A 10,994-nucleotide genomic window follows, 5' to 3' on the forward strand; every position below is an offset into this window, starting at 1 on the left:
GCAAATTAAGGGCAGTTTTCTACATTTTCTTATTTCAGGTTTTCAAATTAGGTAGCATCCTGTTTGTCTCTCTCTCTAAAGGAGTGTAAGCTTGCTTATCAGCACACCAGGGCGAGGGAATGCTTCTTATTCTGCCCTTGTTTAGTAATTATCAAAACACAAATTTCAAACACACCTTGTGATCCTTTTCCTGTATTGTATATACTTATTTGTATACATATTTTCAAATCAGTATCATTAGCTGTTTCTCTCAAGAATAAACAAACATTCAATCAGACGTCTTCAATATTCATACTGGAAACACCTACTGTCTTCATTGTGAATGATCAAGGTTGCCCAGCCTGCGGGGAACAGATGAAGCAGAGACAATTGTTAGAGAAACTAAGAGCACAGCGCTTTCCAGCTTCCACGAAGCGCATGCATTTCTGCTTCCTGCACACCTGTTTTCACCTGGGCTTTCACATGGAAAGAAGTTTATAGTGGGTCCCAGCAACAGCGTGGCCTGTGTGTGTAAGACACAAGCACCGTTTAGCCACTGGCTTGACTGTAAGAATCGTGGTTGAGAAATACTGTTTTACAATTGGTAGTAGGAAGGAATAAAGAGTGGCTTTTCTTTCTTGTGTGTCTTGGTGCACGTCCCTTGCACCTTCGTTGGCACTGGCAACTACACAAATGCATACTGAACATAATATGGGGAAACAGGACCTAGTAAGAATAGGCATATGCTAATGGTTTATTCCAAGTAATGTTTTCCTTGGAGAGTTATCTCCTTGAATCCATATCATAACTCTCTGTGGGAAGGAGAAGCCTTGGAGGAGACAGGCTTGAGCCTAAGATGGTCCCCTAGAATGAGGTTTTAGGTTCAGCTCTTTACATTCAGAGCTCTTGCTTTTTTGATGCCAGGATGTATGTTCCTCAACTCTTACACAAGATCCACAGCCAACACCTTGCTTCCCCTCCTCTGTCCCTGATAGCTGGAGGTGCTGATGTGACTTGGAGGGGTCCTGCTGAGTTTCATGGGCTTTATGGCCTCCATCCAAATAGCCCCTTTTTCTCACCCACAGGAAAAATCCCAGGATGGTGTGGGCACGGGGCTTTTCTTTTCTTGGGGACCCCTACATGTGACTGGTAAGAATGATGTGGTTTGGCAATTCACCTTTGCAAATGAGAGTCATGTTAGTCAATATCCGTTGGAAAGCCGATCTGCATCTCCTTTGCGGAGATTCCCTGTTAATTCCCTTCAACTCTGCTCCAGACTGTGTGGCACCTGTAAGTCCCTGGCCAGGCATTCACTTACCCTGACACAATGTACCTATTGAGCATGGGGGGAGGATAGGGCAGTTGGGTGGCTTCCACTGCAAGGAGAATGGCATCTTGGGCACCTCCATCTTAACCTATGACAGTTAGAGATGGCTTTCTTAGGAATGAAAACAGCAGGAGTTTGTGTTTGAAGAATTCAAGACTGTATCAAAATAGATGTTGGTCCTGGCTGCCTATTAACTTGCTCTTAAGCAATTCTCTGAGACATTCTACATTTTCTCAATGTCTTGTTTTTGTTTTTTGCCGATACAATAGGGATAAGAACTATGGCATATTGCAAAGTTTTGCCGAATCAAACGTGATACTAGGTGGGTATGTGCTTTTTAAAATTAAAGCTATAAACGAGCTGGTTGTGTAGATGTGCTTTCTTAAAACTTACATTCCTCTTCCCTTTGCGCTCTGATTCCTCATTTCTGTCTACCCTGCTTCCCCACGCACATAATGGAACGCCATCAAAACTGTTGGGCTAAAGTGATTTCCACCCAGGCAGCAACTTGAAGTCAGCTCCCTGGGGTAAAGACTGCAGGTCTGAAATGCTCTCCGTCCTGTGAAGTGAGTGCCTGATTAATGGAAGCACATGCCCTTTAACTGCTCTCTTCTCTGACTTTCTAGCTAGGAATTACTTCTATACTGGCTTTAGTTTATATGAAGGAAATTGCTGTTATGTGGTTGTTTGGGATTAGGTCACAGAGAAGAAAACATCACTCCCCTGCCAGGTAAGCCATGAAATGGGATTTAGCCCTTCAACCTGTTGTAAAATTAGAAGACCAATAAAACAGAGAGCATAGAACACATTTCAGAGAAGTAAAAGATAATAGAACATCTGGTAAATTGAGCAAATGGCGGATGGCAATGGTGTGATAGCTGAAGAGGAAATTGCAAGAACATAGATGTTTCAGCATTCTTTTAACTCAGGACCCTGACTGTGCACTGGAAACTTGTTTTCATTAGGAATACATGGTTCAAAGACAAGTTTTCAAACTTGATTTTGCAATGGGCAAGGCAAGGATGGCCATCTAAAGAACACAAGGCAATTCATTCCAGCTATCCATTCAGTAGAGCTTGGACTTATTTTTTTTTAAAACATTTTTATTTTGAGCCAATTTTAGTCTGGCAGAAAAATCTAAATAATACAGAATTTCTGTATATAGAGGTAATATCCCTTACCCAGCTTCTCCTAATGTCAACATCTTACAAAAGTATAGCACAATGATTAAAACTAGGCAATTAACTAGTACAACTGTTGTCAAAGTAAAAAAAATCTTACCCACATTTAATCAATTTTCAGCTGATGTTCCAGAATCCCATCCAGAACCTCACACTGCATCAAGTTTGTATTTCTCCTTATTCTCCTATGATATGTGGTCCCTTGGTTGTTGCTGTCTTCCATGATCTTGACACTTTCAAAGAGTGTTGGAGAGTTATTTTGCTGAATAGCCCTTCATTTGGGTTTCTGATATCTTCTCCAGATTGGCCTGAGGTTATACACTTTGCCACGAATATCACAGAAGAAAGTTGCCTTCTTCTCAGTGTATCATATCACATGTTCCAGGTGACCTTGATCACTTGGTGAAGGTGATTTCTGCTAGGGGCTCTCTATTGTAAGATTGCTATCATTCCCTCAGCAGTTAGTAAATATTTGGGGATTATTTACTGACTCTTGTTTCCTCTGAAACTTTGCCCACAAAATTTAGCATTCATCAGTGGATACTTCTAGCAGTAATCATTCCTGTAATATTTGCTTAATAGTGGTTTTCTCTTTTTCTCTTTCCTTCTATACTTGTTAATGGGAGCTCTACCCTAAGGAAGAGATTGTCTTTCAGTGTATCTATTCATTAGAGCAGTTTTTAAAATTTATGTCAGTAAAGACTCATGAATATTTATTTTATGCTATGTGTTTTAATCCAGTCTTATCTCTATCTCTTTTGTTTTTCAAATCAAGCCAGCTTTGGCCTTAGGGTCTTCTTTAGGTGGGCTCCTGTGGTTTTTCTACAAGCTTCTGTCTTCTGTGAATATTTTCCTACTTTCTGGCACCACAAGACGTGGTAGCCTCATCTTATATTAATTTTCCATGCTATAGTCCTGGAATCAACACTTCTCAAAGAGCCTGGTTTCTTTTATTGGCTGAGAGGGTTTAGAAATAAGATCTGAGCAGTGACAGTATTTATCAGTTCTGAATGTCATTGCTTCTAGCCCCCTCAGCAGACAGAGTTGGAGCAAATGTGTGCTTATTAGCTATGCACACACACACATCCATACCTCTGTATCTTTCTACCTATCTTTGTGTGTGCGTGTGAAAACCGTGAGTTTATAATGATAGTTCAGATTTCAATCCAACACCCAGGCCAATTGTAATGCCTTCCACCCCTGATGTTAAGGACCTTGGCAATAAGGGTGGGGCCTGCAAATAGGTACAGAGATAGGAATGAAAGGAGAAGTGAGTCTTTTCTGGGGAACAATCATACAGGGAAAAGATTGAAAAGTCTCAGGTGTCATTCCACCTCTGGCGGATGTATAAATTCCCAGATTCCCAAAGTGCTCATAACTGTAAAACTTTCTAAGTGACAACTTTGGGGCAAAAAGGCATTGAAATTTTTCCAAAGTGAAGTTTATATTTGTGCTGGAGCAGAGCATATTCCAAAAACATTTCTAGGAGTGCTTTACAGGGAGAAAAAAGACAAGCGTTATTTTCTCTCCTCGTGAGCCATCTGGGGTCTGAAATAATTTACATATGACTTTTTAAAAGTTTATAAATGATTAAGCTGACTTGACAGCCTCTTGGTTTTTAATCACCCCTGGATTTACTTAACATGCTTCAGAAAAATTTAGGAAGTTCGTAAGTAGATTCTTTAACAGGGCTGCTCATGGAAGCTCATCTCATGTGCTTGTAAGTAGCCCACACCTTGGTGTGGGAGGTGGAGGGGCCAGAATTTGAACCCAGAGCTGGGAAAACCAGGTTCCTTCTCTTTTCTTTGGGGATGATTCATGAGGTGGTTTTCTAGAGAACAGGCGAAGAGCTTTCCCATGTAAGCTCATTTATAAATAATATTTCTTATTTACCGATGGTAAATATGTACCAACAGGATTAGAAGGAACAGCCATATTTCTTAGAGGTTTTGATTTGGCAGATTAAAAATTTGATAAAGGAGCCAAAATCAAAAAGGAAAGTAAACTTCTGAATTATCAATAAATGAATAAACAAAATAAAGCCCATCTTCTGAAGCTGAGACATTCTAGGATTGTGGAGGTGCACAGGGGTTTGGATTTGAGCTCGAGTTGTGACTTGGAAAGCTGTGACCCTGGAGAGGCACAGTGCTGCGAGCCTCAACTTTCTCACTTGTAAAGGTGGTGGCTATAATGCCTGACTCACAGGGGGACTGTGACTCAAGAAGGGTCAGTTTACTTTACACCGTTTTGAAGACTGTGCAACCCTTGTGATTGCTGCTTGGCGACATGCTTGCCCACAATCACTCACCCCGGCAGTCCCAGTCTTGCTGTGAAGCTCCAAAGGCTTAGCACATCCACAGGCAAAAAGGGAGAAGTCCACTGGAGAAAGAACAAGGGTAAACTGAGGCTGAGGAAAGGGTGCCACAGAGGCCGCTCAGAGGATCAAGGAGGGAAGTCGGGACTAACAGTCAAGAACAGCTTTGTATTTTATAAACAGAAGTTAAATTAATTAAAAACAGCACGGCAAACGGGAGAGATTTCTTGCGGGAACAAATACCTCTATAGTTCTCCACCATCCTGGAAGTATCCATGTGTGAGGGGGCTGCACAGTAATGCAAGAACCTAAAGCTTTATCATGATATTGTCAAGGCATTGAGAAATAATTACATTATGCTTGATACTCTGTTTTAAAGAGGGCCGTGAAAAAAGGTATTGGAATATATATCAACACGGGCAAAATATTTCAGTTTAGATGTTTATACTCATTCTGTCTAAATTGAATTCATCTTCTCCTTTTCTACATTTACCAGAGCTAGCTCCATGCCAAGTCAACACACATTGAGATAGAAGCTTCTATGTTCCCACAATAGTAACATTAGTTGCTTGAAAAACCACCCCAAAACTCGGTGGCTTAAAGTGAAAAGTTTATATTCAGCTCGCAGTTTCAGCAGGACTGGACACTTTGGCCTGTGTTCAGCTGGGCAGGTCTTTTGGTCTCACCTGGGCTAAATCCTGTGTCTGTGGTCAACCTCCTAGTTGAGGGCGGGCTTTCTCGCAGGGACCTCAGTTGGGACCTCACATCCCTCCAGGAGACGAGCAGGACTCATCTACATGACAGTGGTCAGGGTTCCAGGAGAAGGCAGGAAAGTGCAGAGGCCTCCAAAGGCCTGGGCTCAGGACTGGCCACTTCTGCCTTGTGTGGTCACAGCAAGTTATCAGGGCAGGCCTGACACAAGGGGAGCTCCTCCTTTGGAAGAAGTGCAATGTCACATGAAAAGGGCTTAGATGTGCTAAGCCATGTGGACTGAAGCCACTTTCCAACCCATGACAGCTCTACGCTTGGCTCTGTTGTGGAACTATCTGACTCTATGGCGATTTGTGTAGGCTTTTTTTGTATCTCCTTTTAGATTGGGAGTCAGAAATGGCAAAGATGTTGTCTTTATTTTCTGTATCTTCAGTAAACATATCGATTAATTGAAAAGTCCATATATAAATAAATTAATAGGGTGGGCTTTAAGATATCAGTGTGTTAAGGAAAGACCTTCCTGTGGATGTGCAGGGAAGGTGCCATGGCGGAAAGGAACTCCATCTGGTCACAGAGGGCGGGAGAGGCAAGGTAGGCTGCCAAGAAAGCGCTCACTAAGAAGGAAGTGACTTGGCTACAGAAGCGAAGATACTTAAGGGACCATGGCCAAACCAACTGTGTGGGTGCAGGGATTTAGGAGCAGATGGGGTTGGTAAGGTTGGTGAGGACCAAATGGTGAGGAGGCCAACGTTGTCATAGCACTTGGACTTTGCAGTCAGACAAAAGATGTGTTTGGTTTCATACGAGATCATATTTGGGGGACCATTTATTGTCACAGGCATGTTCATATACCTCTAAAAACTCGAGACTCAGATACCTCCACTCTCCCTCTTGCTACCCTGTCTACCTAACTGTCCATCCGTCCGTCCGTCCGTCCGTCCATCCATCCATCCATCCATCTACTGTGGTGGTGAAGTCTATAAAGCTGTAAAGTCTGGGGCCAGCTTGTCAGAGTTTGAATCATGCCTGTGTGACCTTAGGCAAGTCGCTTCATCTCTGGAGTCCTAGCTTTCTTAATCCGCAAAGTGGGGAAGTTGATGACAGCGGCTGCCTCATGGGTTGCTGTGCAGATGCAATGCCCCGTGAGCTGCGGGGCGAGGTGCCCACCCTGGGAAGCACCAACGTGTGCTGTCTTCATCATTAGGAGGAACATGGATGATGCAGGGAGAGGTTGCTACTTGCCCTGTATTCAAGCATGAACAGTTGGCATTTCTGACAAGAGGAGGAGTGCATGGATGTGGCATTTTAGGAAGGTTGATCCTGTAGAACGTGGCGTGGACTCGCATGGGGGAACTGTCTGAGTAGACGAAACGTTGCTGTAGAAGACTGAGCCCGCTCTCTCAGGCTTCAAGGGCTGGCTGCGGGTGTAAATCATATGCCCTACATGGTGGTAAATAAGTTCCACATGAATGGCACAGGCAGGAGGAGCTCCTGCAAAGACCGAGCGCTGCAAGATAAAGAGAGGGGTAAGAGGGCGTGAGAGAGGTGAGTTCTGAGATTGGTTCTGCTGCTGGCCTTGATCATAGATTTAGCTGAACAGAATATTTATTTACATTTACGATAGAGTTCTGGGAAAAGCCCTTACAAAATAGAGTGTAAATAATGCATAATACTGTCTCTTTCCGGAGTTATACTATGCTTTTTGAAAAAATATTTTTTTCTTGTTCAATATGCCTAGCTAGTCCAGAGATAGCCATTTCTCCCAAAGACTTGTTAAAAGTCAATAAAAGCCAGGCACAGTGGCTCACACCTGTAATCTCAGCACTTTGGGAGGTGGAGTTGAGAGGACTGCCTGAGCCCAGGGGTTCAAGACCAGCCTGGACAACTTGACACGACCTTGTCTATACAATAAATACAAAAATTAGACAGGTGAGGTGATGTGTGCCTGTAGTTCAAGTTACTTGGAAGGCTGAGGCAGAAGGATCACTTGAGCCCAGCGGGTGGAGGCTGTGGTGGCCAAGAGCATGTCACTGCACTCCAGCCTGGGCAACAGAGTAAAACTCCGATGCCAAAAGAAAAAAAAAGCAGCAACCAATAAAAGCTAGTTAAAAGGTGTGCATGACACCGATTCTTGAAGGGAAAAATGTGAGTGTCCCAAGCTGGTGGACATTCTGTTTAGGTGTGGAGTCAAAAGAAGTTGGGGTGCATGTTATTCCTTGCACCTAAGAGGATGTGGCAAAGCATCTCTGGAAAGGTATGTGTGGATTTTCATGAATAAATGCGGTATTTGGTAAAGCAATGCAGCTACACAGTTATTTTCTTGGTGAGAGAATGAAAACAATGAAACTAAAAAGTGTGTAGATGTGTCCCAGCAGAACAGGGCAGGCTGGATGCTCGGTTGGCCATGGAGTGCCCTCATGGTGTCCCCCATGGGACAGGACCTTGACCACGTATTCTACTGGAGTTAGCAGCTTCTTTCTACTGCCAGAGGGGCTCTATGGAGCTTATTTCACACAACACACAACTCTGAGTTGTCTGAGTGTGTGAATACACACATGTCTGTTACCAAACCAAAATTTCACTGTGGTGCATTTCTGATCGTATCTTCAACCTCTCCTCTTCCTGGAGAGAAAATCTCTTTTCTGTTCAGGTTTCGTTCTGGGTCCGGATCTCATTCTATTACCCAGGTTGGGGTGCAGCGGTCCAGTCATGGCCTACTGCAGCCTTGACCTCCTGGGCTCAGATGATCCTTCTGCCTTAGTCTCCCAAGTAGTTGGGACTGCAGCCTCTCACCACCATGCCTGGCTAACTTTTTCATTTTTTGTAGAAATGAGGTCTTGCTATGTTGCTTAGATATAGTCTTGAATTCCTATGCTCAGGCAGTCCTCCCACCTTGGCTTCCCAAAGTACTGGGATTGCAGGCGTGAGCCACTGTGCCTGGCCTCTAGTTTCATTTCTAATTCTTCTTCCCCTTCTTTTTCTCTCTTCCCCCCTCCCTTTTACTTCTCCTCCTTCCTCCTCTTCCTCTTTTTCTTTGTCTTGGGTTCTCATGTGGAAAACAAGTAACTTCTTGTATCAGGAATGGTGTTCTAATTGTAAAAAATTCTCCTACCTTCTCGACATAAATCTCCCTCCTGTCTTGGGGTCTGCTCTTTAGTATTCAAATTCACTCCATGTATGGGCTGAATTATGCCCCTCCCAGATTCATATGTTGAAGTCTGAGTCCCTTGTAGCTCACAATGGGAATGTACTTGGAAATGGAGTCATTGTAGATGTAATTATTTAAAATGAGGGTAGACTAGAGCAGGGTGGGCTCTAATCTAATATGGTTGTTGTCCTTACAGAAAAGGGAAATTTGGACAGAAACATGCACATGGGAAAGATGGCTTGTTGTCATAAAAGCTGAGGTTGAGATAATGAATCTATACCCCAAGAAACATCAAAGATTGCCATGAACCACAGAGCTAGGAACGAGGCGTAAAAAAGTCTACTTCTAACAGCCCTTGGAAGGAACCAACCTTGCTGACGCCACGATCTCAGACTTCGAGCCTTCAGAACTAAAACCAGATGTCTTCCTTGTATAATACACACATTCTGTGGTACTCTGTTATGGTAGCTCTAGCAAACTAATACAGATTTTTATAAGTGTCTTTAAGTATGCATGGATTTAATGTATTTTATTATTTCAGAAATGGCTTGTGCTGTTGGTACCAAAGAGCTAGGGAAGTTTGAAAGAGAATAGCACAGGAGTTATATAATGCAAATGAAGGAAGTAATGACAAAGTTCTGGCAATAAACTCATCTTTTCCCTGAGCATTTGTACGAATTAAATTAATTTGGAAGTAGAGAAAGGCGATGTTTAATGTTAATGTTTGAATCTGTTAAAAGGCTTAGATCTCCATAGTTATCGGCCAAGATTCTGAGCTCAAAACTAACAGAGCTCTAGCAGGGCAGCGACTCTGATTATTCTACATTGTGTTTCGAGGACACATTATCATACATGGCACATAGTAGATGCACAACACATTGTTATTGATTCACTGCTTGTCTAGGAAAATGAACTTAGTCAGGTAGCAAAACAGAAATCATGGGAGAATAACAGAAGACAAGGGCCATTGAGCAAGTAAGAGAAATGTTGGAATCTGGCTTTCTTAGGTCTGGAAATGTATTATCAGTTTCTGCCTGTCCAGCGGAGGGGGATTATTTTCTAAATATTGCTCATATGTTGAGCTCTGCATAGATTCTGCAGAGAGTTCAAAGAAATAATATTCCACACTCCTTGGCCTCAAAGGGTGTATGACGTAGTTGAAGAAATTAGACTTCAAAGGAGACAGACAGAGATAACATAATAAAATGCTCAGATGTGTTTCAGTGACGGTAGTAGAGCTGGAGGTGTCAAGAAGAGGGTGTGGCCCATTGGGATTCCTGGAGAAGGTGGAATACAGTCTCTCTGAGGCGATGTCTTTCATCTGTGCCTCCCAGGGTACCAGGGCGCGTGGGCCTCACTAAGAGTTTGTTGAATGAGCAAACAGGTACATAGAAGGTTGGCTTGGAGAAGTGGTGGGTTTAGAGTGAGTGTGGAGAAGCATTGTATGTGGTCAGATTGGCTTCATGGGTGTGTGATCCATGCTCAGAAGGGCTCCATGCCTGGCTCAAGCACTGCTGCTGTGTGGTGAAGTTTCCAAAGACTTTTGGACAAGGGGCTCCACATTTTCATTTTGTACTGGGCTCTCCTGGCTATGTAGCTGGTCCTGCAGATACTTAGAGAACACCTCAGCATTTGCCTTATGGATATGGTTTCCTGCAGTGGCACAATGCTGCTTTGCTTTGCTGTTTTGAATTGGCGTCTCACTCTGTCACCCAGGCAGGAGTGCAGTGGCATATTCATGGCCACGGCAGCCATGATCTGTTGGGCTCAGGTAGTCTTCCCGCCTCAGCCTTCCAAGTAGTTGAAGCCACAAGCATACGCTATGACACCTGGCTAATTTTTTTTATTTATTGTAGAGAAGACATCTCGCCAAGTTGCCCAGACTGGTCTCGATCCTCCGGACTCAGCAATCCTCTCACCTCGGCCTCTCAGAATGCTGGGATTGCAGGCATGAGCTACCACACTCGACTATGGCATGATGTTTTTTAATGCATATAATTTTGAATTCCTCTGGAGAAGAACTTAAGCTAACCTGGTCATTGACAATTCTCAAACTCTTCTAGGTGCATTGCAGCAGTCAAGAAGTATGAGGTGGACAAGAAGAGTTAGGGTCATCCTTGAATCTTCATCCCTGCATTACTTGCAAGTGTTAACAGGAGCAAACCTTAGAAAACGTCAGCTTCACCTACCTGCAGTAACTGAACAACCATTCTTTAACAAGCAGGCACAAAGCCCTTGGCACAACCTGTCCTGTAAGCTCAATGAAGCCTCTGGGCTCCATCTTTTTTTTTTTTTTTTTTTGTTGGAGTCTCGCTCTGTTGCCCAGACTGGAGT

The sequence above is a fragment of the Carlito syrichta genome, unplaced genomic scaffold, assembly GCF_000164805.1.
Source record: "Carlito syrichta isolate Samal-C Ts95f unplaced genomic scaffold, Tarsius_syrichta-2.0.1 Scaffold302425, whole genome shotgun sequence".
NCBI classification, from domain to species: Eukaryota; Metazoa; Chordata; class Mammalia; order Primates; family Tarsiidae; genus Carlito; species Carlito syrichta.